Below are 26,530 nucleotides of genomic sequence, written 5' to 3'. Positions count from 1 at the left end.
GCAAGGTGGGAGTGGGGAAGCTTGGGAATGGGAGGACTCAAGAATCCTGAGATTTTTATAAAGAGAGTAAACTCTATGAACTTTGCATCTTCTTTTGCAACAAGAACCATTTAAGATGTTCAATTTTGGTGGGAGTGGTAGACATACCTCATTCAGTGCTCTAGAGAAGGGAACTCCACAGGCCCTAATCTGTGATGGAGAAGAAGTTAGGACAAGTGAGAATGAGGGTTGAAGCTGGGCCCAGGGCCATACCTCGGCCAGATGTGGGGTGGTAACTAGCAGGGTGCCACTGGAGCTGTGGTATGGCTTTGAGGTAGGGCAGGCTCTGGGCAGGGGAAGGAGTGGGGATCCCTTAGCCTGCATTAGGACTGAGGGGCCATGAGATGTCCCCCTGAGTAAGACTGAGGGGACTCTAGTGGGGAAGAATCACCAGAGATAAGGACAGTTGCCACCCAGGCTCGCTGTGCAGACAAAGATACCCTAGAAGAGCTGGCTGTGTGTCTGCTGCACCCAGTGCCCATGGGTGGGATGCGGGGCTGCCATGGCCTGTGCATCTGCTCTCGTTTGCCTTCCTTGCTCACAAAGGGTTTGACAACTGTGGTGTCTTGCTTGTCCACAAGTGACTATAAGGTATTCTCAGACTTGACCTGGTAGCCTGATCTCAGGAGTTTTAGAAATGGTCCCCCCCTTCTCATTCTCCCAAATTTGGAAGTCCTCTCCAAATTGATGACTGGTGTTTCCAGGTGCTCCTGGACATGAAGGAGGAGGAAAGAGTCTAGCAGCCTCCACGTGCTGCTTGCAGGGCCTCCCCTGAGAGAGGCCTCTGGTGAATGGAGAGAAATGAGCTCCCGCAGGAGGAGGCAGCAGGAGAAGGAGATGGACCACGTCCAAGGGAGATACCGCCTCCAGGGGAAGCCTGAGTGATCTGTGCCTGAGATTGCAGGGGCAGAAGAGGCCAGCCACCTGGGCCTATCTGCAGAGGAGCGCCCAGGACAGGGCTCAGTAGGATTGGAATCGAGTCCAAGTCAAAGTGGACTCTGTCTGAGCTAGAGCCTAGAGGGTGGGGGTGCCGGTGACAGCTGGGTGGATTGGTGATTCATGGGGTGGGTCAAGTTAGGTAAGAGATCGACATCCTGACAGAGTGGGGTCAGATACGGAGATCAGGTCAGGGACCAAGTGAGGTTTGGTTAGGTAGTAGTCTCAATGTGCTTTGGGTCTAGAAAGAGAATGTCGATTATTTCCTGGTCCATATTATGTACCGATCACAATGCAAACATACAAGAGACACTTAATAAGGAATGTCTGAACAAACCAGTGAAGGGATAAATCCTTGAACTCATAAAAATGATCTAGGACAGCAAATGAATAGTGGCTTAAGATACTTTTTGGGGGAACGTTACATTACTTGAGAATAAATACTAGTTCCGTATATACATTTGTTTTCTGAACAGTGCTATTAAAATTTTTTTTGAGAGGCTATCTTGATAGCGTAGTGGTTAAGCTCACATGCTCTGCTTTGGTGGCCTGGAGTTTGCGGATTCAGATCCCAGGCGCGGACCTACACACCACTCATCAAGCCATACTGTGGCAGCGTCCCACATACAAAGTAGAGGAAGATTGATGCGGACGTTAGCTCAGGGACAATCTTCCTCAAGCAAAAAAAGAAAGATTGGCAACAAATGTTAGCTCAGGGCCAATCTTCCTCACACACACACACACAAAATTTCTTTTGAACACTAATCCGTTTATATTGTTCTGCTTCCCACCTCTGTCCTTCATCTATTCAATTCTTCCCCCAGTAATAATTTTTTAATTTAGATTCTTAAGTATTTTCCAGAGTTTTTAATGCAAAGGTAAGCAAATTCAAGTATATTTTCTCATCCTCCTTTCCTTTTAGAGAAAGAATGTCATACATTTATTGTTTTGCATGCTGCTTTTTCCACTTGATAATAGGTATTAGAAATCTTTCCTTATTATTTGTGTCCTCATTCTTTTTTACCAAGCTGCGTAGTACTGATGGACATTTGTTTATATTTCCCCATCTTATGTATTATAAACAATGCCACAGTGAATAACTTTGCATATACTGTCCTGCGCTGCATAATGATATTTTGGTCAACAATGGACTGCTATATGACAGTGGTCCCATAAGATTAGTACCATATAGCCTAGGTGTGTAGTAGGCTATATCACCTAGGTTTGTGTGAGTACACTCTATGATGTTCACACAACTATGAAATCACCTAACAACAAATTTCTCAGAACATATCCCTGTTGTTAAGTGACACCTGACTATACATCATGTCATAAGGGTACACGTTTCTTTGTAGAATAAATTCCCATAAATGGAATTACTGACTGAATGGGTACATAAATTTATAATTTTTTTGGTTATTGCCAAAAATCCTCCATATGGGTTGTACAAATGTATACTCACACCAGAAATATATAAAGGCCTGCTTCCCCACAATCTTGCCCACACAGCCTGTCATCAAACATTTTAGATTTTTGCCAATCCAAGAGGTAAAAAATTATATATGGATTTATGTAATTGCTTATATATCAGTGTCATACTCCTCCTCTCCCCCGAATTCCATACCTTGGTCACTAAAGATTTCTGTTAAGTGAATAAGTGAACAAAGTTACCAGCCCAAGAGTGTAGTGTCTTGCTCCTTCAAGGGAAAAGAAAAATCTAATTGTCTGAAGCCTACTCTTTGGAGACAGGGGGATAAATGACTTGATCCACTTAGACCTAAGCATTTTGTCCTCAAATCCAGGAAGAAATAATACACCCATCTGGTGGTGGGACCTACTGGAAAGTACCAGGTTATAAATTGCTGAGAAAGAGCCATCTCCGGTACTCAATTCTGCAGCACCATCCAGCTGCTTTGATGATAAATGTCCGACGTGAATCTGTTTCTGTCAGCAAAGCCATATGTGATAAGGTGAGGTTAACCAATGTCATTGAGAAAGGCCACACATTATGGTGATTTGAGGAGAGAGACGCAGTGCAATAAGACAAACCAGAACGGATTGGTGCCTTTTTAGACTGTGAGCATAATTTGCATCTGTAATTTTATTCAGCAACTCCCAGATGGAGTATAAAGAGATTTCCATTTTTGTTTATCTTGTCATAGATCATGCTTTTGGTTAAATTAGCCTTGCAAAAAGTTTTCTTGACTATTTTGATCCATCAACACTTTCTTTGGTTTACAAATGTGTAAGAAACTAGTGACATTTTACAAATGACACCTCCATTTAGTTATCCTCCACTTCCTACTGCATCCCACCGCTCTAAATGAAGGAGCATTCATAATTTAAAATGAAATTAATCAGCTTCCTGCAGTACCTTAGTCCCAAGTTCCCAAAGATATTCAAGCTCTATTGAAATTATAATAATAATTAACCTGTATTGAGCAGTTACTGTCAGGCTATTTACTTGCATAACATTATTAATCCTCGTAGTAATTTTATGAGATAGGTATGGTTATCATTTCAATTTTAAGATAGGAAACTGAGGACCCAATAGGTCAAATTCCTCACCCAATATCTCTTCCTAGATGGGTAGAGTCTGGTTTGGAATGCAGATAGTCTTGCTCCAGAAGCTGGAAAGTTAAAAAGAGAGAGAGAGAGCATATTTCTTTAAGTCAAGTAACTGCTTGAGTTCATCCAGGGTTCATTTAACTAACTCAAATCTCTCCCCTCAACCCCCCAAAATTTAATAATTTAAAAGCACTAAAATAAATACAATGTTGAAAATTTTACCTTTAATCCAACCACCATAAAACATTTATCACTTTTCTATGTCTTCTTTTAGTCTTTGAACACATACATATTTTATGTAGTTTTAATTATAGCAATCATAGTAACTTTATATTCTACTTTATCAATTAATAGTATATCATAAATATTTTCCATGCTGTTACATAGTATTCATAATTATTTTTAATGACTTTACAATATTCTATGCAGTTAACCTACTAAATTGATTTAACTGTTCTCCTATTGTTGGATTCACAAGTTCATTTAAATTCTTCTATGGTCATAGGTAATATGACAATAAATATTTTAATGCTTATAGCTTTATGCCTCAATTTGAATTACTTCCATCGGATAAGTTTCTAGAAGTGGATAAAAAAGCATAAATGACCAGCCCAATTGCTGCTGCCATGGCAACAAATGAGCCTGCCATTTTCCTCACAACCTCACCAGCCATGGCAATGAACTATTTTGAAGTAGTTGGGTTAATTTAGCATATTACAATGCTGTCTGAGTGTGAGTTATTTATTTTTATTTCATTGCTAAGTTGAAGTATAATTCATTTTAGAAATAACGAGGAATACATTAAACAAAAAAACAAACTTGTCTTCTAGCTTACATCATTGAGGCTTTTTTTCCTGCTAACCTAAACACCTAAGCTAGGTCCTGTGAGTACTGAGTTGTATCAGGGAGAAAACAGACTCCTTAGCTTTCTGCTGTCGTTAAAAAGTGAGGCATTATGTTCTGACCTGGTTAACCTTGGCCTGGTGCCCTCGCAGGACCTGGACTATGTTTTCATTGCCAAGACCTCAGTGCACATTGAGTGGCATCCTCTGTTAAAAGGAATTGAGGAAGTGGGTAAGAACATGGTAGAAAGGTGAAACTAGAAACTCGTTCTAATAAGAAAAGATGGAAACACAACTCCAAATTGGTACCAAAGTGAAAACCTACACTTCTCTCCATGAAAAACCATCTACATTGATTTCTTTTTCCTTGTGCCATTAAAGGTCAGAATGAAAAATACCTCGCCCTTTAAGATTGTCCCATAAATAGGGTAGTTTTTGCTGAGAGTGAGGCTTTTTCCATACAGCTCTAATTCTTATTCATCTCCTCCCCTCTGCAAATACAAACAGCTTAGGCTTTATGAACAAGCCCACTACAAAGAGAAGACCACACGTGGGGCTTATAATTCACAGGGATGAAATGCCTTGATGTATGCTCCTCAGACAACAGGAATTATTGTATAAAGCTGATAGTTTTCTCGTTTTGTTCAACACACACATCACATTACCTGAATTCCCTTCTTCATAGGGCATAAATAAGATGTAAAATGACCCCACTGAACATTGCAGGACCCACTTAGGAATTGCATTACATGAAAGGAAATGGACAGATGAAACCCGTATCAAGAATCATTTTTCTTCTTCACACATCAAATAAAGACATCTCCAGAGCAGTTACTGTGGTGTGAAATGCCATAATTTTTGTAATTAATGAGTAAAGCGTAAGATCCAGAGAGATTCATGGGAATCTGAGTGCTTTGAGAACACTGTTGTGCCGTAACTCACTGCCTTCAATTTTCATAGACCTTTTACATTGCACAAGTAATATGTATGCTAGGGTCCAGAGTTTACTTTTTTCCCTATATGAATTCTTGTGTTTGTAGGTTGTAGTTTTTTAGGGTAGAGTTAACCCGGAATAGCTTTTGCAGCAATAAAAGGTGATTTTATTAAAGGCCTGCTTTATTGCTACTGAACATAATGCATTTATTATCTACTTTTATTTTCTCTGAGGAAAGTCTCAGAGCAAAAATGAAATCTTTGCAAATCTCTGCATTCCAAAATTTCCTTCGGTGCCATGATAGCACCATGGATGGCACGTTCATATCTATAAAGAATTTTGAACCCTACAACTGCCTAGTTGGGGTAAGTAATATTAATTTCCTTTTCCAGATGAAGAGTATTCCTCAGTGACGCAACAGGGTCATCCAGTTAATAAATAGTAGAAGGACTTGAGATTCACAGTTCCTTGTTCTTGTCACTACATCACCATGGCTCTACTGGGAATAAAAAGGCGTCTGAAAATACAGACCAAGTTTGGAATAGAGGGTTAAGACCCATCCCTCTTTACATTCCACACATCACTTGTTGCCTTGAAGCAGGGTCCAGGGTAAACTCCTGCAAACTTCAGTCTATTCCTTTGCAGACAGTTCCCAATCACTCTAAATCTTTCTAGTTTCTTCTTCTACCCACATTGGGATAGCAGGAGGCAGATAAAGGCTGCAGACTGAGTTCATGAGCAAGTTTTCAACACTGTATTTGTATAACTGAAGGCAGGTGGCCAAACAGGTAATATGATGGTCAGTGAAAACATGTAATTCCCAGGAAAAGTTCTGAAGACAAAAGGGGCAAGAAAGATTTGAATTTGCTCAGATCCTTGCTGGCTTAAGTCCATAGATTTGTGCAAAAAGAGCATACTTTGAAAGCTTATTCTAATACTCTACCCATTGAACAGAATTCACCATAATCCAGATTCTTTATGGATCTGAGTTAAGAGATTTATTTACTAAGTTGCCAAATGGACTCCATTATAAGAAGACTTCCTAGAAATTAGCCCTCTTTTGATCTTCCCCACCTTCTACCACCCCTAATGATATTATAATAAAATTTCTATGTATATAAAACAAGAAGTTCAGGAAATTTCTCTGAGATCTCTTTGTTCATTATTCTTTGCATAAAATGTACCACAAAGATCATGGGAGAATTGAAATGACAGTAATTTATTATATATTAACAAACTTTAGTGTACCATGTCTAACCTGTTTTCAGTGGGTCTCTTTATCTTCTTCACACTGTTGAGTAAGATGAAGGACAAAGGTGTGTCATTAGGAAAACCTATCTTGGCAATTAGTGGTAGGAAAGAAAATATCCCTGGGAGAAGGAAAGTGCAATAACACATAGCCACTAGCAGCAACTTCTGGCAATATGATACTAATTAAGCCTTTAAGGGCCTGTTTCATCCTTTAGTCTTACACAACTTGTTCTGCTCAGGCAAAATGAAGGGGGCAAGTTAGGTAATTACATGGATAATGTAAAAACTCTCTTCTGTCCCTGCTCTCTTCCCTTAGGAGACAAAGGAAAAGTTGGTCCCTAACTTTTCCTTTGCACAAAGATCCATATTGCTTGAGCATTATATATATGTTTGTGTGTGTGAGTGTGTGTATACATATTCTCATAAAGACAGAGCATGCCTAGTCCTGTTGCTGCTATGATCTTAGGTGTAGGGTGGATAGTCCATACATTTGTAATGGCCAAGCTGAGCATATCATATATAAGCCTCCCACTTATCTCACTCATTTCCCTACTAATATTGGAAGAAGGGAGTCAGTGGTGACATGTTCTGTCAGCAGTACTTTCTAGAGCTGTAGCTGGAGCAGTTTTAGTTTTTCTTTTTATCCCCACTATGACATTGTTTAAGACAACAGTGCCTCCTTCAAATATGGTGATTCTAAAGGATTGATAAGGTATGTGAGTAAAAGTCAGTTGCTTTTTCCAATTATTTTTAATAAATGAGTGTTTACAGAGTTCACAGCTCCCTTACTACTTAAGCTTTTAGAGGCTTAGCACTATAACTGACAACTCTGGAATAGTTTGATAAGGAGAAAAAATAATACCTTTACACTTCAACAAAATAGGGAAGAGGAATTCTTTCTTCAGGGCATATGGAAATACATATTGTATTTAGAGTAATGGGTTTACTTTCCGTGAGTGAGGATATTGTTTTCGTGTTCGTAGTTTCACCTATTTTTAAACTGCTGAGGTAAATGCATATTTAAGAATTGTCACTTAACATACCATAAATCACATTACATTATCATGAATGGTTGGAATTGTTGAATAATAATCAAAGTAGACACCTCCAGAATGCCAGGCAGATGCCTTCCAACCCAGCTTTCTATTTCCTGGAGCTTGTGTGGACTAGAACAGGCAGCAGAAATGGAGAAATAGTCAAGATAAGTAGGATCAGTGAAGAAGCATCAGTGGGGTAATGGCATAGTCAAGGATTCATGATTTGTATCCTTTATGAAATTTTCAGTATAACAAATTAACAAAGGGTGCTTTACCCTTGAAAAGGCATGACCTTAATCTATGGAAGATGTGGGAAAAGCCCCCTTAGCTTCTCTCTATGTATATGGACCATTCTAAGCTGCCACTAGACAAGATGGTTAACCTGAAGATTCAAGTTAAACATACATGAGAGATTTTCAATTACTAGAACTTTTGAGGGGCCACTCTAATTAGTGGAATCTAATCCTTGGCAGTTCGTTTACTCTGAATAACTCTGTGAATATGGAGCAATATAGTTTCACCTAGGTTTTGACCACACTATTAAGCATTTAAGATGGCTTTTCATGGTTAACTCCTAGCATACTCTCTCTGGTGTGTGTTAGATGTGTATTCGAAAGAAGCAACAGCCAAATGGGAAACCTAGGGTTGTTTTATTGATAGCTGGATAAGTGTTCAGTATCCTCTCATGGCATGGCTTTTCTGGCAAGTTGTGCTGCAGCATGTGGCCGATTCCAGAAAACTCAGAATCTACTCTTCCAACCAGTGGTGTAGACAAAGATGGACATTCTGTCAAAGAACAGGATCTTCCATGCTTACCTCATGAAAAAAGAAAGCATAATATTATTAAGCACCTATATTGTTCTAGGGACTGGGAATAAAGTGGAAAACACATCTTTTTCATCTGGGCAGGGCACATAGGATGGAAATTTCATCTACTAAAGAACAGGTTTGCTCCTGAATATGCAAGATATCAAAGTCTTACAGTAGTTTTCTTAATTTGGTCAATGAGACATTTCTGAGCCAAAATCGTGTGGAGTCTTCATACTAACTTCTTTTTCTGGAATCAGGTTCATGAGTATGATCTACACCTGTGATTCTCAAAACGGTCCCCAGACAAGCAGCATTAGCATCACCTGGGAACTTGTTAGGCATGCAAATTCTAGAACCCTACCCAGACTTATTGAATCAGAAACAATGGGGTCGGGCACAAGGCAATCTGTGTTTTAACAAGCCTTGCAGGTAGTTCTGAGGCATGCTAAAGTTTGAGGAATGCTATTCTAGAGGAGTGCTTCTCAGAATTAATGGGTGTACAAAACTCCTGGGGATCTGGTTAAAACACAGACAGAGTGAGTAAGAGGGGCCTGAGGCTAGAAGCATTTCTATCGTGCTCCTAGATGATGCCAGTACTGCTGGCCTGGGCACCACACTTTGAGTAGCAAAGCTTTGATTGTTCTTGTTGCAGCTGATGTGTATAGTTTAGAGAGTTTTAACTTGGTGGTGAATGTTTTCCTTAAGAAGGAAGCATTAACCTTCTTTCCTCTGGGCACTCATAGACATTGGAATCTGCTTTTATTACACCATTTGTCACATTCTACTGTAATCATTTGTTTACTTCTCTCTGTTCCCCATTGGTCTATCAACTTGTTGAGAGCAGGAAGAATGTCTGTATTTGCAGCAGCTTTAAGTGCCTGGCATACAGAAGATCCTTGATAATGGGTGATATAGCAAGATTCTAATATCTATATCTATAGCTATATCCATATAGCCTGTCAAGAAGAGATATATTAAAACTCCCTGCAAGTAACTTCTGTGTTATTTATTTGGCAACCTTCTGACAGTTGTTTCCTGCCAACTTATGATGGACTGGTTAAATCCACAAGGCTGAAATTTTTCAAGCACAGCCAAAGTAAGATGAACTTTTTGTCTTAAATGGTTGTGTGTCTAGTGGAGGATGGGAGTAAAATAAAGCTGATTTTGGTCTGGCTTCTGGTGAATTGTGGCTAAGGGATTGTTAGTAGCTTTCCTTTTCGAGTTAGAGATCGTCACTCCCCAGGAGAAAACCTGGTTCCGATATGGAGAGTTCAGCATTCTATCTGGAAAAGACTACTCTTATTTTATGCATGACAGAAAGTGGAATTCATTTCTCCCTCTGTTCAGAATAATATAGTCAATATTGTGGATTATCTCTTTTTTAGCCTGTTTCCCATCAGTTAGTAAATTCCTGATAAGGATAAAAATTTGTACCCAACCTGTGAAAATATCCAATATTATATTCTAAAGAACTCTCACTAGTGAGGTCACCTCTTCATTGTACCATCTCGCTCCTGTGCTCAGAGGAATTCCCTCTAATAGTGTGAAGTTTGACATCATTGAGCTAATGGCACTGGGACAAGGCTAGGGATATCTGGTAATATCCAACTGAAGCAATCTTATCTTCACCCAAAAGAAATCCTACTGGAGGAATTGGACTTCCTGTCTTTGTAGAAAGCAAGTCCCACATTAAAAGTGGCCAGTTGGTAAGAATTTGGTGAAGAATATACAGTATAATTAGTATTTTGGTGGTGAACATGATGTAATCTATGCAGAAATAGAAGTACAATGATGTACACCTGAAATTTTTACAATGTTATAAACCAATGTTACTGCAATAAAAAAAATTAAAAAAAATAAAATAAAATAAACATTAATAAAACACGTTGCATTAAAAAAAAAAAAAGAATATATAGTAAAATTAAGTGGTCTAAACTTACCCATCCTAAGTTAAATGCATGTTAAAAGCTTGAAAACACATCTTCGCAGATGCAGATTCTATTTATTGCAGTTATAGGTTTCAATGATGCCTGACAAAGATCTCCAAAATTAAGAGCAGTGCCCAAAGTACTATTTAGCAAAAGACCTAGATAAACACGTCTTTCTTCCACATACTACAGAAAACAGTAGGTCATACTGCATTTTCATTAGATGTTTAATTATTATAGTCCTTCACAAAACATTTTATCTACGATTTCTAAATTCATTTCACTTGGGATCACAGGAGTTAGTCTATTGGAATGATTTTCAGTAAAGTCTGGCTTTAAATTAAGACCTTCTGGCTTTCACAGATCAAGTAGCAAGTAGGAAATCTATTTGGCCATCCAGACCACCGGGACTATAAATTGATTTGAAGCTCTGGCCCCTTGGAATCTATTCCTCTCTGGGCAGCTGTCCAGAGACAGCAATAAAGAGGGCAATTACCTTGTTTTGTAGTCATTCTCTCTCATACCAAAACATTTCTTTTTCAAGTTTATATTTTAAAACAAAAATTTTCTATTAATGTGAAAGAATCATCTGACAAATCTTTCTTAGAGTCATCAAAGGATATTTTGCTCCTGGGGGAGTTATCAATCAGGATATGAACCTGAAAAAAAATAAAAAATCCCTATTATCACCATTTTCCTTTACCCTTAGAGCAGGCAACTGAGAACTGAAGAGGTAACCTTCCTTCTGGAGTTTCCCAGTAGGGTATGGAGGGAGGAAGATTTGTGATAGCATCATATGTCATCAGGAAAATGCAAATTAAAACAATGAGATACCACTACACACCTATTAAAATGGTCAAAATCTGGAACACTGACAACAACAAATGCTGGGAAGGATGTGCAGCAACAGGAATTCTCATTTATTGCTGGTGGGAATGCAAAATGTTACAGCCACTTTGGAAGATGGTTTGGTGGTTTCTTACAAAACTAAATATACTCTTACCATAAGATCTGGCAATCACACTCCTTGGTATTTGCCCAAAGGAGTTGAGAACTTATGTCTACACAAAAACCTGTGCACAGATATTTATAGCAGCTTTATTCATAATTGCCAAAATTTGAAAGCAACCAAGATGTCCTTTAGTAGGTGAATGGATAAATAAACTGTGATATATCCAGACAAGGGAATATATTCAGCATTAAGAAGAAATGAGCTATCAAGCCGTGAAGACATGGAGGAAACTTAAATGCCTGCTACTAAGTGAAAGAAGCCAATCTGAAAAGGCAACATAACGTACGAGTCCAACTACATGACATTTTGGAAAAGGCAAAACTAAGTGAAAAGATCAGTGTTCATCAGGGGTTGGATAGGGACAGGTGAATAGGGGGAGCACAGAGGGTTTTTAGGGCAGTGAAACTGCTCTATATGACACTATAATGACGGATACATATCATATATTTGTCCAAACCCCCAGAATGTGCAACGCCAGGAGTGAACCCTAATGTAAACTAAGGACTTTGAGTAATGATGATGTGTCGATATAGGTTCATCAGCTGTAACAAATGTACCAGTCTGGTGGGGGATGTTGATGATGAGGGAAGCTATACATGTGTGGGGGCAGGGGGTATATAGGAAATCTCCATAACTCTTCCTAATTTTTCTGTGACCCTCAAACTGCTCTAAAAAATAAAGTCTTAAAAAAATAAATAAAACCAGAAATTTACAAAAATAAAATCTATGATAATTTAATTTGTGGCCCAGAGAATGAAAAACTTGTCTGATTACGAAACAAAAGGATACTAGCTATAGATATTGCCTAGTCCTCTTAGGATCAAAGAAGAGGGTGATTATTAAGTTTTAGGTCTGAAAAATGGTGGATCATGAAGAAAGATTAATAGATATTTCATTCCACCTCTTCCAGAACAGGATACAACCCAGACTGCTAATTACTGGAGGGCCAAATAAACAGATGGCATTGAGTTCTAGAAGACTTCATTCATTCATTCATTCATTCTACAAGTTTTTGTTGAATAAATGAAGGAACCCCATTTAGATGGCATAACCACATTCTGCAGACATGTAAAACAGACTTGAAGAAGACTTTTTTATGTGAGCACCTTTGCAGAAAGCCTATCCAGCCAATAGGAAAAACGAGGAAAGCTAGCAGCTGCTTAAATTTGGGCAGACGCTGATGATTTATTCTGACGCAACAAGCAATGCAATCTAAATGACGTATGGGAGGCAAAGAAAAAAAGAAGGAAAGAAAGTTTGGCAACTCTGCCTATCCGGAAGCCTCCTCTCAGTGTTAATGTGAGAAAAGGAAATGGTATTTTTATTTTCATTAAAATGCAACAAGCATCAAAGGCAGAAAATAGATCATCTCTCCTCATGGCTGGAAGCATACAGAAGCAGATGAACGGGTGCATTCTGCTGGGTGTTGCTGGGGGCTTCTCTAACATAGATCCATCACCCTGCGTGTGAGCTCAGACTTGCAGGGAGGAGGAAAGGAGATTGAGAACTGGGTACTTCACTGTCCAAGCAGGACAGGCGAGCACTGGGCTAGTTCTGGAAGACACTTCCTTCCTTCCATCCTTCGTTCATCCCACAAGTCTGTATTGAATGCCTTCAATGTACAGGGGCATTTATTAGCCCTGGGGATAAGAAGGTGAGCAAGATGTGGTAGGGCTCTCAGGTTGCTCACAATCTAATAGAAAAGACAAGATAAGCAAGCAAATAACTGCAACACAGTGTTGAAGTATCACATATAAGAGCTTTGAGGGCATGTTTAGGAAGGGCATTTACTTCTGACTCAGTGGGTTCAGGGGAGGCTGTGTCGGGGACGTGACATGTAGGTTGGTACTAAAAGGATGGATAAGCCAGGTGACACCCCAGTAGTGTGGACAGGAGAGGGGGCAGGGAAGCAGAGAGGAGGCAGCAGATGATTGGATTGGAAGAGTTCACAGTGTGAGCAGAGGCCTGGAGGAGAAAGAGAACATAGCACATTAGGAACCAACGAATAGTGCAGTGTGGCTGATGCGTGTTCTGGTAGGAGGAGAAATGAGGCTGAAGAGATAAGAAGAAGAAGACCCTTGTAAATCACACTAAGGTGTTTGAATTGTATCAAAAAGTCTCAAGGCTCCACTCTGGACAGTTTTAGAACTTCTGCATAATGTGGATTCCATGGAGGAGAGGCCATGCGCCACACATGGCCCCTCTCAAATACTCAAGGCACTGAAGTGATTTGTTTACATTTCTGCTCCCCCCAAATCAATGATCAGTTTCTGAAGGGCAAACAACAGTTTTTGTAAATGTCTGTATTTCCCAATAGGAAATAACCTATTGGGAGCTGCTGTGTTGAAGCCAGAACACAGGCAAAAACACATAAGCAAAAGCCCTGGTCACTCCTAAACAAGACAACCACCAACCTTTCCAACATTCTGTTGTTCCCATGCCATTGGTGGATAATAATCATGGTAGATGAACACTGTGGTAATTGGTTCTTTGGACAAAAATGCTCATTTCAAGGCATTTCTCTGCCCTTTTAGTACATTAACAAAAATGATGCCAATTACCAAAGCAATGCCAGTACATCAATGCCAGGCTTTCTGTGACAGGGCAAACATTTTCTACCAAGTGGCCAAATTATGAATCAATCCCTTGCAAATTTTTTAAAAAGGTAACTATTTGGGCCAACTCACTGGCATAGTGGTTAAGTTCACGCACTCGGCTTTGGCAGCCCGGGGTTCGCAGGTTTGGATCCCTGGCGCGGACCCAGGCGCTGGTCATCAAGCCATGCTGTGGCAGGGTCCCATATAAAGTAGAGGAAGGTGGGCATGGATGTTAGCCCAGGGCCAATCTTCCTTAGTAAAAAAGAGGAGGATTGGCAACAGATGTTAGCTCAGGGCTAGTTTTCCTGAAAAGGGGTAACTATTTGAGAACAACTGTGATTTAGAGATCTTTGAGTAATCATATAACGACCACGTAGGGCAAGGAAGTAGGATACATAGCAACAGCCTTAAGAGTGCAAGATGCTGTTTAGAGGAAGGATTGTTCATTCAGGCATTTATGGAAACTCAGCTATGTACTAGGTGATGGAAATTCAAAGACAAATAAGACTTTGATGCTGCCCACCAGGCTCTCACAGGGTGGTATGGTGTGATGAGCAGTGGGGCATAGTCATTATAACACAGTAGAGTAAATGCTGTGATAAACACCTGCCAAAGGTACTGAGGAAGTGAAGGAGGGTAGTGAAGGGGCCTGAGCTCAGCCTGAGGGTGTGTAGTGGGTTGAATGGTGGCTCCCCCAAAGGTGTGACTACCTAGAACCTATAAATGAGAACTTATTTGGAAAAAGGATCTTCACAGATGTAATTAAGGATCTTGAAGTGAGATCACCCTGGATTAAAGTGGGTCTTAATCCAATGACAGTGTCCCTATAACAGACAGAAGAGGAGAAGACATAGACACAGGGGAGAAGGCCATATGAAGATGGAGGCAGAGATTGGAGTATTGTTGCCAAAAGCCAAGGAATGCCTACAGCTACCAGAAGCTGAAAGAGGCAAGGAAGGACTCTCCTCTGGAGCCTTCAGAGGCAGTGTGGCCCTACCAACACCTTGATTTCAGACTTCTGGTCTCCAAAACTGCGAGAGAATAACTTTCTGTTGTTATAAGCCACCCAGTTGGTGGTAACTTGTTAATAGTAGCCTAAGAAACTAATACAGGGTGGAAGCTGTGAGAAGTCAAGGAACACTTCTGGAAGAGATAATGCTTGAATGAAGTCTTGAAGACAGTGTTAGAGTGAGCCAGCTGAAATGATTCAGGTGTGGGAATAGGAGGAAGATGGAAAAGAGGTAGGAATGGAAGGGCAAGTGATACAGTGTTCAAGGAAGGGTCTGGAAAAATTAAAGAAGTGATCTTGAAAAACTACTTGTATCTAATTATCTCCTGGTTGAGTTGATGTGGCCAAAGAGAAAAGGGTTATACTAGACATATGCTTCAAAAAAATTTCTGTGGACAAATAGGTTTGGAAAATGATGTATATATACTATTCATATTTTAGAAACCCAGAGTTCACATAAGCATATTGACAGCTCAGTTCTGCATTGTCTTTCCCCTAGAGTTTCAAACTTTGTGTGTATGTGTGTGAAATACCTACTAACAGCTCAAGGAAAACAGCGCTTCCAGAGCATGTTTGGGAAACACTAACAGTGTTTGGAGGATGTTAGGAAAGACCCTCCACTCCTTACTCATATGAAACTAAACTGTCAGGGCTCTTTTCCTTTTTCTTTTTTTGTAATCTTTTGTAATTATGTGATATTTTTGGTACATAATTGTAAATAATTCTGTAATTTTTTGTAATTACAAAAATTTTTTTTGGTATTTTTTTGTAGTTGTTAGAAGACTGATACTTTGCTTCTAGGAATTTACCCTTTAGGCTGAGGTTCATCACTGACACCTTAGAAAGTGTGAAGAGCTGATCCTTTCTGCAAAATGGGTTTAAATCAGGACTAGTTTGAGAGGCCATGAAATGTCCTGAGGAGAGCGAAAGGGTCAACCTCAATGTGGTAATATTGTGGACAGGAGGGGAGGATGGAAGTAGAGAAAATCCTGACAAGAGCAACAGCCAATTCTGGTGTGTCCAGGGTCTAGCCTGGCCCCCAAACTTCCCTGTATTCACTCAGCTGGAAGCTCACTTTTGACAAAGTACAGTTTATTTTTGTGGCTGTTTCTCCTCTGCCCTTTTATTCTTCCTGTCCCTGAATTTCCAATTTCTGGCCAAGCAGGCAGCCACTTAGGAGATCTGAGAGAGTGATCTCCATGATCAAGTCCTAGGAGGGAGACACCTGCTGTGTCCTGGTCATTTGCCCTGGCTTTTCCTAGGATCCTGCATTTTTTCCTCAGGGTGGGCAGAGGAGGATGAATGACTTTCAAAGGATGGTATTTACAGATAAGTTCTGTGTGACCAAAGCAAATTGCCAGCATGCCTTAATTAAGCCAGAGATAATTGAAAAGAAAGTTTTATTTAAATAACAACAACAAAATCGCTGAAACCAATCAGTGCCTGAAACCTACATTTTAAGGTGGTATCTTAAATGGCAAATAAATGATGTCTCGCACCTCGGAGCCACTGATGAGCACTCCCAGATCAGGGTCCCCAACATAGTTCACATTAGGTCATTCAGAATCTTAACCAAAAGCAATTTACAGAAAGAATTTTCTTCTGTAACAAACATTCACAGCTATTACTATTTGTTCTGTTCTCTCTCTCTCTCTCTCAGCTTGGCTTTACCTTTGTGCTTGTTTGTTTTATATCTTAGGCCTGATTTTAAAGTATCTGTATATCTTTCCCTAAGTAAAGGACAGCTTGCTGATGTGTATGCAAATGATATGCTTGCCTGCCTTAAAAATTTGAGATTGACTTTGAATTGACCCTGTGCTTTATCCCTCAGTGGAGAAAAATGAAAGGATATTTATAATACCTGTGGACATTGTGTGTGATACCAGTGGGAGTTTTCTTCAACAGTAGATGAACAGCATAAACATGGGCAGAATAAAATGTGGCAGATATATGCAAAAGGCAGATTGAAACAGATTTACATAGTGGGGTATTACTTACTGTAGCGTTCTGTGTTTTCTCCCTCTCAGATACCTAAAATGCTGAAATTTTCTTTATAAATAAGGAATATAAAACTGAAAAAAGCACGCATATGATAATATGCCCATTGAGCTCCCAATAGTTTATAGTACAAAATCATTTTCTTCTTTATAAATATATCATAATTTTGAAGACAACTTAATGTTTACAGTGACCTTTTTCCCACCTGGGGGCAAGCCACAAAAATCTCGTTCATGTTAGATGTTCATATGCTTCAAAATACATACCCTACTGCACGTCGGTTTTCACCATTAGCAGAGACTCTCTTTGTGTTATTTTCTGAACTTCTTTTTTCACATTGCCTTAAAAATTAAAATAGACAGAGCAGAACATTGACCTGGGATGAAATATGGATTTTTTACGCTTCTCTCAAACTGAAATTTTATTAAAGTTATTGAAAATAAGATCACTTCGCTTAAAAATGCCAGAGAAACCCAAAAGATAAAATTGCATGAGATTAACATACCTATTCTTATCCTGCAACAAACATATTTCATTCCAAACCTCAGCGATTTCTTGGACCACACTGTCTCAGAGCCACATTTTTTAGGGTTTAGCTTTTATTTTCACAGTAGCACGTTAACTGTCCTGTACTCTCAAATGAGAATGTTGAAATTCTCCAAGTCACTGCTAAGTGGCTGGAGCCAGGGTCTTCATAGCCTAAGGATTGTGAATCAGATCTTCTCCCTAAAAGTTTTGCATTTATTAGCTTACAGTGGAGCAACCAGAGTGCTGGAACTGAGCATTCCAATAGGACCCTCACATGATGGGGAAAGGGATGAAAAATGATGTGTTCCGTTCTTTGCCCTTTGTCTCCCTCCATGAGACCCCTCTACCCATCCCCTCTCATGTCCAAGGCTCTTTTCTATTCCCTCTATTTATCAAGAAACTATTTGATATCAGTCTCATTCACTGAGTGCCTAGCTGATAGTAGGCTCTCAATAAATATTTGTTATTGAATGAATAAATGATTGAATGAATCATTTACATTTCAGTTTGGGTAAACTAATTAGAAAGAAAGATTAAAGAAGATGAAATAGGTCATACAGTATGAACAAATCTGGCAATAAAAGAAAATAAATGATGTGTGGGTCTTCCAACCCCAGTCTTTTCTTCATAGGGCAAGCAGGGAGAAATGTGGCTAAGAGGAGCTGACACCTGTTTCAGGAGCAGAAGAATACTGAGAAGTGACAGGAGAGGGATAGAACCTTCTGGGAGAAATCAAATTATTCCAGTACTTTCCCACCTGTTCTGGCCTGATGTCATTATTGAGGGCAAAAGACTATTCAGAAAGGAAATTTCTACGGCATGATGATGTGTTCTTTAGCGGGAAGGAAAGCAGTCAAGGTACCTAGTGGAAATTAAAACGGTACGTTTGTAGTGTGCACAGGAGTAGAATACAGGCCCCGAAAGTTTGTGGGAGAGAGAGAGTCTGGGATTGGCAAGCCTGTTGCATTTCCTGCCAGCTCTGCAGTGCAGGTAATGAAGCATGGAGCTACCTGTCCTTGAGGTGGGAGCTCAGTCTCCTGGATCCTGGGTGAGCTAATTTGGACCCAGAGTTGCCCTTTCTCTCTGTCTTTAACTTCCTGGTGGTAATTTCTGTGGTGGGTGGGAGAGAACAGAGAATCATCAAGGGGAACCAGGCCACCCCTGTGTGGGAAAGAAGAACTGAGGATTCCTCCATGACTGCTGTGCTGAGTCAGGGAATGAAATTCCTTTGTACTTCGTTTTGGAGGAATGATCAAAATACACTCTGTCTTGTGGGTCACCATTTCTTTATTGGGACAAGCGAAAGTTAAACGTGTTGCCTTTCCTGGAGGAATTTGAATTTTATGACATTTCTTTCATTAGGAAGTGAGAGACTTTGATCCTTGTTAATGGGATTTCTGGCATCATTATTCAGGTGCAGGAAAATTAAGGGGTTTTATCAAAGCCTTCTTAGCCCTCTCCAAACAAAATCAGGAGAGCAACTTCGTAGTCTGCCTGTGCTTGGAGTGGCTGCTGGGAACAGAAGTGCCAAGTTCAACCTAAAAGGGGTCTAGAGTCCCCTCAGTGTGATTCTGTATCTCTTAACCTCCAAGAAAGAGAAAAACAGCAGCCCCTGACATCCAGGAACGGGTCTGATGCTCACAGCCAGGCCTCGGTGTTGTTAGAAGCTGGCCTGATGCTCACAGCTGGACTGTGTTGTTCTCCTATTGGACATAATCTCACTGAACACCAACATCATGCAAGATCACTCTCAGCCCGTGATAAAATGAGAAAACTCAAGACCACTTCATAATTTTGTCAAGCACAGAGAAAAATAAAGTCACTGTGCCACCCACAAAATAGCAAATTTCCCCCTCTCTTGACTAATATGAGGGATTGCTATGTGTTTCCCAATTACAGCTTTATCCTCACTCTAGTCTGCCCTCCCTATAGATGAGATTTATTGAGATAGCCAATCGTAGAATTGATGCGTCTTTCAGACAGGCTTCAGTCCAGAGAGAGCTCCTGCTTCCTTTGTCCCTCCCTCAAATTACCATAAGTCCTTTCTACCACTCTTTTATTGAGACACCCACAATTCCTCATGGTGTGTGTTCTCCCTTGCTAATAAACCCCCACCTTGTTCAACCACAGGTGTGTTCCTGGTGGCCTTTGGCTAGAGTGAATTGACACCTCCCTGGTCCTGAAGTGTGATAATCCTGCTTTCTGTTGTATACTTCAGGATTTGGGGCAGTGCTCTTCACACAGCTGATGCTCAATACATTAATCAGATAGAAGATTGATATAGGTTCTATATAAATATAAATATAAAAGTTAGGACTCTGATTTGCAAATGAAAGAAAACTCAACCCAAAAACTCATTAAGAAAAAAAAAAGGTGGAGGGAGTCATTATCTCATTTAATGGAAAATTCCAGGGATATATCTGGCTTCAAGAAAGTTTGTATTAAGGAAGGACATCCTGCCATTTGTGACAACACGGGTGGACCTTGAGGACATTATGCTATGTGAGATGAGTCAGAGAAAGACAAATACTGTATGATATCAATTATGTGTGGAATCTAAAAAAGCCAAACTCGTAAAGCAGAGAGTAAAATGGTGGTTACCAGGAGATGGGAGGGAAGATAGGACAGATGATGTTTAAGGGTACAAACTTGCAACGAGTAGTAAATAAGTCCAAGAGATCTAATGCACAGTATAGTGAATATAGACAACAATACTGTATTATAATCAACAAACTTGCTAAGAGACTAGACCTTAATTATTCCCACCACTGAAAAGAACTGATACTCATGTGACATGATAAAGGTACTAATTATCACTACAATGGCAATCATATTGCAATATATAAATGTACCAGATCAACATGTTGTACATCTTAAATTTTCACAATGTTATAGGTCAAATATATTTCAATTAAAAAAACAGTCTGTAATGAGGATTGAAACAACATAATCAAAAATTGTTTCTCTCCATCACTTATTCTCTTTTCTACTATATTGAAAGAGTTCATTTTTTGGTTGGTTCTCATAAAAGCCTATCACAATGGATCAGGAAAGCGCATTGTTTAGCTGGCCGAGCCTAAACATGTGGTCCACCCCTGTATCTAGGAATGAGTCCCACCCAGGACCAATGGAGCAAGAGCTGGGGAGAGGGGAACTGCCGGGCTGAAGTTCATTGCACCTTATGAATCTTGTTGGACGGGATTTGAGAGGCAGCAACTGAACGCTGGGTAAAGAGGGTTTGTGGGAGCACAGGTTTAGGAGCTGCATAGGTTAAAGGAATATTCTAGTCATGCCCGTGCTTTGTATAGCACTGCTGGAAAATAGAATTTTAGAGCTCGATGGATGTTGATGGAGGAAATATAAAAAAAAGTTCAGGAGATATTATGTGGAATCCAAGAGCAAGATTTTAATGATTAAAGTATAACTATGTGGAGCCAGTGTTTTCTACTGAGAAGTGAATACATGCACAATAAAACAGTCTCTGGCAGCAAGATGAAGTGACCTAGTTTTCCTCTGCCTGGACTGCTCTCCCTGCTACTCTTCACCACTCTCCTAGTCATCCTCGGGTCCCAGCTAAAGAACGTCCTCTGGGCAAGTCTTTCCCAATCCTTTAAACTAGGTCAGATTCCCTCTGCTATAAATTTCATAGCATCGTTTCCCTTTCTTGCATAGCATTTATCACAGTTTTAATCTTAAATTTATTTATGTAATTGCTTGCTTAGTATTTGTCTTCTCTATTAGACTGCAAGCTCCGTGAGGGTAAAGTTTTCCCACCTAGTGGCACTTAAAAGATATGCCTTGGATATTGATTGATACATAAATTTATAAGAATAACTCCCCACTGGGGTGCTTTTGAACACTACTATAGGGCTGCCCCGGTGGCACAAGCGGTTAAGTGCGCGCACTCCGCTGTGGCGGTCCGGGGTTCACCGGTTTGGATCCCGGCTGCGCACCGGTGCACCGCTTGTTAGGCCATGCAGTGGCAGACGTCCCATATAAAGTGGAGGAAGATGGGCATGGATGTTAGCCCAGGGCCAGTCTTCCTCAGCAAAAAGAGGAGGATTGGCAGATATTAGTTCAGGGCCGATCTTCCCCACAAAAAAAAAGAAAAAAAACAAACACTAATATACTCTTCTAATAAAGATTGCGTTGTCTTCTTCTTAAAGGTAATAAAGGGCAGACAGATATTCAGCCACACCAAAGGAGAGATGTGAAGCCTACATCATGACCCAGGAACAGAACGATGCCGTCCAGCCTTATACTCCTGAGAATGGTTACTGAATGATTGTTTGGAATTTCTGTTCTTGGCAACACTATGATGCCTCGGCAGATTTGAGTGCAAAGTTTGCAAGTTCCATTTCAATCCAGTTGAGCAAGAACCGAGTGAGTATCATTGACCCAGTAACATACACCAATGGCTTCCCACACATACTAAAGGCTTTTTGGATTTGTTTATAATCTCTATTCCTAGTGACGTGGTTCTTTGTTACAAGTAAATTAAGACATTCATCTACGACAGTGATTTTCAAACCATCACTGGGGAAGTACCAGTTTTTTAATTTCCAAACTGCCAAGGAATACCTTTTAAAGAACAATAAAAATAAATTACTGGGGCTGGCACGGTGGCACAGGCGGTTAAGTGCACGCGCTTGCTGCAGCGGCCCGGGGTTCACCAGTTCGGATCCCGGGCGCACACTGACGCACTGCTTGGCAAGCCATGCTGTGGCCGCATCCCATATAAAGTGGAGGAAGATGGGCATGGATGTTAGCCCAGGGCCAGTCTTCCTCAGCAAAAAGAGGAGGATTGGCAGCTGTTAGCTCGGGGCCGATCTTCCTCACCAAAATAAATAAATAAATAAATAAAAAATAAAAATAAATTACTAGAGAGCCGGCCAGGTGGCGTAGCGGTTAAGTTTGTGTGCTCGGCTTCCGGTGGCTCAGGATTGACAGGTTCAGATCTCGGGTACAGACTGACGCACCGCTTGTCAGGCCACGCTGTGGCGGCGTCCCATATAAAGTAAAGGAAAATGAGCCTGGATGTTAGCCCAGGGCCAGTCTTCCTCAGCAAGAAAAAAGAGGATGATTGGCATCAGATGTGTGTGTGTGTGTTCCTCTCACACACACACAGAAATAAATAAATAAATTACTAATAAACAGAAATAAACAAAAATATACAAAATACAAGCCTAAGGTTTTTAGGGGAAACAAACATAAAGTTTGTCAAGTTGCTAAGAAAAGGTTTTAAATACTCTGAATTGTATACTTTTCTTGTTTTTCATGGCAACCTTATTTGGTCTACAACTGACATCTTACTATTTGCAGTGGCAGAAAAGTCTCAAGGACCAGTTCAATTCACACATATGTGTGTGAGACTGCCAGCCAGTTGTTGTCTCTCTTTCTTACCAAATGAGTCTGTAGAGGTAGAAAAGTCAATGTCAGCAGATAAGCTTTCTGTTCACACAGTGCAATTTGAGAAGGAACAGGATTGTTATAATTCAGGGTTCAACATGACTTTTTCTTAAAATTGTTCTATCAAATATTAAATATTCAAAAATTCAATGGAAAACACAGAAGAGGCCTAAAAAGGAGTGTGAAATGAGTGATGCATTTTATGTTTGATCAATGTTTTCAAACTCCATATCCACTTAAAAAAATAAAAGACATATTTCTTTTAAGTCTGGAGCTTCCATTTCCATTACCCTAGAGTTTAAGTAAAAAGAAACGGTTGACTAAAGCACTATAACATATTGCCCTCTTACCGCACATATCAGATCATAAGGATGGTAGACGTGATGGTGTTAAAATGATTTTGTAACCAGTGTGACAAGACACTTCACTTTACATCATTGGGTTTTATAGACAAATATACCACTGTGATGAAATCAGATTTCCTTTGACAATATGTAGGAGAAGGAAGGATCTGTGGGAGAACTACGTTATCATAATTGTGAGATTAAAAAAACACACACACAAACAACGTCCAAGTTATCCAGCACTGGGAGACTGTAAAACTTGATTATTGCAAAGGTGGATTGGCATATTAATTAAAAATAAGACTGAAATTTGAAGCATATTTAAGATTTCATGGCAAATTTCATCATTCTAAATATAGTTTCAGATAATTATGACACATTTGGTGCTAAGCTATTTTAGAATTCAAAACACTTCCCTCTTGGAATGGTTGCAGCAAATCAGGATGTTTGATCAAGGCTGCAGAGAAAAGAGAGTGGATTAATATTCCAGGTCTCATATTCTGCTTTTAGCTTTTATTTTTTGTGCAGGTTAAGTTGGTAGAGTTATGCAAGGTGATGGCATTTTGAGTGCAAATGGGATTTGACATTTTGAGTGTAAATAAGAATGGTTTGTCTTCTTGTAGTATAAGTCACTCTTCTCAGCAGTTAAAATAAAGTGAAAACTACAGAAATGTGGGGTTATTCATTTTCTTGCATACACACCAAGGAATTTTATATTCAGTTATGGCTATGAACATTATTTTACCCTTTTCCAATTTATTGCCTCATTACAGGGATTGATAATGATATTTCTTCAGAATGACTATTATAGACATACTTTTTTCAACTATGGCTGGGAGCTGAAAATATAACTTTTGTCTTTCCTTTAGGGGGCTTCTACAGTGGCAGTCTTGTTCTTCCTGAGGTACACAAAGATTGGGAAACTTTACAATTTTTTAAACTTTTTTTCTACTAATAGTTTTATTGGAGTGCAGAACAAAGCACATGTAATGCAACTAAATTTTCCCCCAATCTTAAAATAAGAGAGAAATGGTGAGGGGAGGAGGCAGGAGCAACCTGAGGAAGGAAGGGTCAGACGTTCTGAGCTGGAAGGAATGCTTAAATAATGCCATCGAGACCTTCTGACTCCTTTCACAGGTAAGGAAAATGAAGGACAGAGAAGGTAATTTAACTAAGTTTACCAGGTTAGCTAGTCACAGAGCTGGCCCTACAGTATGGACCAAAATAGATGAGTCGGTATGTCATTTCATCATCCTGAGCTTCATTTTCTTCGTTTGTAAAATTAGATAAGAGAATCTCCAAAGCCCCTTTCAACACTAATATTTCAAGAATTGAGTTGTCAAATATGAAAGTTTAAGTGGTGGCTCTGCCTCTTTACTGCCTGCATGATCAAGGGGAAATTGCTAAACCTCAGTTTTCTCAGCTGTAAGATAGGGGTTAAATCATTAATTCAGCACACATTTATTGAGTTTCACTCTTATGCCAGGTAATGAGGACACTGGAGTAGACAAGCAAAAATGGTCCCTGCTCTCCTGGAGTTTATATTCATCCATTAATTCACTCATTTATTCAAAAAGTATTATTGAGTGCCTACCATTTGTCAGGCAATGTGGTAGGTGCTGGGGATACTTGAGAAAATATTCCTAGAGTGGAGGCAAGTGACCAAAAAGCCCCAGCAAACAACAGCAAGGATTATGAGTGAAATAAACATAAAAATGAGGGAATAATAAAGTAGGAGCTATGTCCTTTATAAGGAGCTCAGGGAAGACTTCCTCATAAAAGTGACATTTAAGCTGAATCTTAAAGGACAAAAAGAAACTAACTGTGGAATTTAAGAGAAGAACCTAAGTGCATCTGAGTAACAGAAAGAAAGTCAACGTAGCTGGTAGTAGTAGGATGAGATGACCTTTTGAGAAATAGTCAAAGGCCAGACAGGCAAGGGCCTTAAGAGTTTGGTTATTCCAAGTTCAATTAAAAGCTACTGAAGACTTCTTGGTAGGAATGGTGGGATATGAACAGTAACGTGACCTGGTTTATGTTTAGAACATCTCTCAGGCTATTTGGTGGAGCATTTTCACCACTGTGGATTGAGGGGCAGGAGTGAAAGAGGGAAGATCTGTGAATAGCATATTGCAGTAATTCAGCCAAAAGATCATGGTCCATGGCCTACAGTAGAGGCAGGGGAAATGAGGAAACATTTTTAAGATAGAACAATCAGAATTTGCTAATGAGTTGGATGTGGGAATTTAAGAAAATGGCAAAATTAGGAATGCCCCCTAGTGTTGGGGACATATGTTTACGGAGGGGAATCAGGAGTTCCATTTTGGACGTGCTATGTTGATTGAGATGTTGGTAAAGTGACAAAGTGGAGCTGTCAGGTCATCAGTAAGATATGTGAGTCTGAAGCTCAGGAAAGAGGGCTGGGCTGGAGAAAAGTACATATGGGCATCATCAGAAAAGGCCACCAGAATAGATGAGATCGCTGGAGAGAGGAGAAACAATAAAATGGTTTGGTTCTGACTCCTAAGGAACTACACTATTTGGAAGTCATAAGAGCAGGTCCCATAGGAAAAACAGTCAAAGAGGGAAGAAGGAATAAAGACATGATATTAGAAGCTACCGAAGAACAGTTTAAGCATGAGGGGGGTCAGCAGTGTTGAAAGTTGCCGAAGGGTAATGGAGATGAGAGAAGAACAACCACTGGAATAGGCAACATAGTTTGCTGGTCATTTTAACCAAGAGTAGATTGAAATATTGGAGGAGAAAGACATTCTGTAATGGATTGAGTTAGGCAATGGGAGATGAGGAGATGGAGATAACACTTCTGAAAAATTGGGCTAAGAAGGGAGCAAAAAATAGGCAGTAACTTGAGACAGATGAGGGCTCAAGGAGGGTTCGTTTTCCCTTTTTGGGATGGAAGGTATTATACAATGTTGGTATGCTGATGGTAAATAGCCGGGGGCCTGGGCAGGTGTTGAAAGTGATGTTATAGAACATAGAGGAAGGAACTGAGAGAAAGTCCTTGAGAAGGTGAGAAAGGTTGGAGTCTGGAGCACAAACAGTAGCTTAGCACGGTGTGTAGCACATAGTAACTGGCCAGTAAATGTAGGTGGTGTTGATGGCAATGGCTCTAAAGGGCTCTTCCTCATCTCTGTATTGGCCTAGCCAGGGAAGAGGCTGCAGTTGGAGAGAAGAATCCTGGGAGTGTGGAACAGACATGGAGTCATCAATTTTTTAGGTCTAGTTATCAGTGTCTTCCTGAATTAAAACTGCAAATTTAAACATTTA

At 39.9% G+C, this 26,530-nt stretch overlaps 1 long non-coding RNA gene across 1 annotated transcript in view; it reads left to right on the top strand.

The window, feature by feature from the left end:
• LOC147914368 (uncharacterized) overlaps positions 1-26,530 on the top strand; it is a 66,167-nt gene that overhangs the window by 16,185 nt on the left and 23,452 nt on the right. Inside the window, exon 2 of the long non-coding RNA XR_015555305.1 lies at positions 21,656-21,872. This is a non-coding gene — a long non-coding RNA (uncharacterized LOC147914368). The remainder of the gene's footprint in view (positions 1-21,655; positions 21,873-26,530) is intronic.

The sequence above is a fragment of the Ceratotherium simum genome, chromosome 20 (genome assembly GCF_057802395.1).
Source record: "Ceratotherium simum simum isolate JZ-2026a chromosome 20, ASM5780239v1, whole genome shotgun sequence".
Lineage (NCBI taxonomy): Eukaryota > Metazoa > Chordata > Mammalia > Perissodactyla > Rhinocerotidae > Ceratotherium > Ceratotherium simum.
This window is presented reverse-complemented; position numbering and strand designations above follow the sequence as displayed.